Below are 2500 nucleotides of genomic sequence, written 5' to 3' on the forward strand. Positions count from 1 at the left end.
ATTACTTGACAAGAATTAGCGGAGGAATCGGCTCCCAGGTCGAGAAAGCGAAAGAAAACGCGGGATTAATCTGAGGGGAAACGGAGACAGATCGAGGCCTTCCGGAGGGGAATCCGAGGCGCCGGGCGCTGTGTGCAAGGTGCCGCAGGGACAGGACGCGGGGGAAGAGGCCGGGGGAAAGAGGACGCGGAAAGGCGTCACTGCGAGGGGCGGGGAGGCCGAGAGGCGAGACTTGCTAACGCCCTTACGTCCATTGTGCTCCCACTTGCATCGCAGGGAGGAAAGGTGCTGACCGTTCTTCACGAGGGGTTGTTAGCGTGTAAGTAATTCCGCCGTCGAGTGACTGCTTATGTAACCCCCTGCCGCCAGCCCCGTGCACTCCTCCCCCTGCCCAAAGTGCCATCGTGCCAGTCGCAAACGCCCTCTCGTCACCTTCCCCCCCCCTCCGGCAATCAGGGCGGGCGCACTGAGGCCGCACTCGCTCGAGGTAAAGCCCAACTAATGACGCTCAGACCTCGAACTTCCGGAGAGCGAGGTTCAAGGAGGACGTATTGGGGAGGGGGGGGAGCTGGAGGAGTTAGTGGAGTGGGCGAATGGGGAGAAAAGCAGAGGCAGAAGGGAGACAAGGTGTGACGGAGGAAGATGCGCTAAAGATTTTGGTGGAGAAAAGTGAGGCTGAAAAGAGGCTGGAGGAAGGCAGGAAAGGAGAAAAGGTATGGAAAAGTGAAAATGAGAGTGAAGAAGGAAGGCAAAGACGAAAGACAACGGGGGAACAAAAGGGAGGGAGGCAGGGCAGCGTAAGAGCAGAGCTGTAATGATACGCGCTTAATATTGGCCATAGTTAGCTCTTCCTCCTTACTCTAATTATCAACTTCCTCTTCCTTCGCCCCTGCTCCTATTTCTGTTTTTACTACTTTCTCTTACTTTTACTTTGGCCTTTGTTGCTACTACCAGCTTCTCCACTTTTTCTCTTCTCTCTCGTGTCTCCCTCGTGTTTCTGGGCGGCGGGAAGGTCACACGAAGCGGCCTCTCACGGGCGGTGGGCGAGAGGAAGAAGTCGGGCGGGCGCGGGCGGGAGCGGGCGGGTGAGACCTTGCGTGCGGCTCGCGGGCAGAGTCGCTGAGGTGGAGAGGGACCCGTCCGCTGCGGGCTTCTCCCGGGGTTCGAGGACGACCTTGGCACGCACGTACGTATACAAACACACACACACACACACACACACACACACACACACACACACACACACACACACACACACACACACACACACATATATATGTATGTATGTATGTATGTATGTATATATGAACACAAGTACAAACACTGTAACGTGTACACAAAAATGAAAACAGCCAAAAAATTATATGAAAATAAACGTACTTTTCGAACTCTCCACGAGTTCCTCTTTAGACGGTTTATTATTCATCTGACGTTTATTTTCTTATCATAATAAGCATATATTGACGCATATACATGTGAATGTGAATACATACATACATACATATATATATATATATATATATATATATATATATATATATATATATATATATATATATATATATATATACATACACACACATATATATATATATATATAATTTATTTTATATATATATATATATATATATATATACATATATATATATATATATATATATATATATATATATATATATATATATATATATATATATACGAGTTTGGAACTTGTTCAAAAGTAAGAACTCTTCAGTTCACAATCGAATTAGGGGGAACTAACGACAGGGAAAAGTTTTAACTTCGTTTGCTCTGCGCGGTCCTTCTCCCCTTCCTTCCCCTTCCCCCTTCATTCCCCCGACCCCCCCCCCCACCACCACCACCACCACGACGCTTTTGCTTCGAAGGGCATTTTCCTGACGGCCGTGCCTCCTCCCGCGTCCCCTCGGCCTGTCCTCGGCGCCGCGAAGACATTCTCCTCGACTCGGACTCTAGACGTTATGCTCAGCCTCCCCGCGAGAGATCCTTGAGTTCCCCGTCGTAAGGAGAGTCGCTTTCTCAGAAGGACGCTGGTCTGGCCTTCCGACGGGCGAGTTCGAAGGCAAGCGACGCCCTTTCACGCACCCGAGTCGGGGCACGAGGGATGGCTATCGCGGGCACGGGTCGGGATACAGTGTGTGTGTGTGTGTGTGTGTGTGTGTGTGTGTGTGTGTGTGTGTGTGTGTGTGTGTGTGTGTGTGTGTGTGTCAGTGTGCATGTGTGTGTGTATGAGAGAGAGAAAGAGAGTGTGTATATGTATGTGTGTGTGTGTCGTACGCGCGAAGAGAGGGTATGTACGTTTGCTTGTCTCGATGTTTCTATCTCTGTTTGGAAAATCGTATTAATGTTAGAGGTCATGTTTTATTTATGATATTTTTTGTCTAATGATTATATCTCGATGCACCATAACACAGTTGTATTTGTAAACATGTATTTCCAAAGAAGGAATCCTATATTTCTGTTTTCCTTTTCCTTCCGTGTT

The sequence above is a fragment of the Penaeus vannamei genome, chromosome 31 (assembly GCF_042767895.1).
Source record: "Penaeus vannamei isolate JL-2024 chromosome 31, ASM4276789v1, whole genome shotgun sequence".
Classification (NCBI taxonomy): domain Eukaryota; kingdom Metazoa; phylum Arthropoda; class Malacostraca; order Decapoda; family Penaeidae; genus Penaeus; species Penaeus vannamei.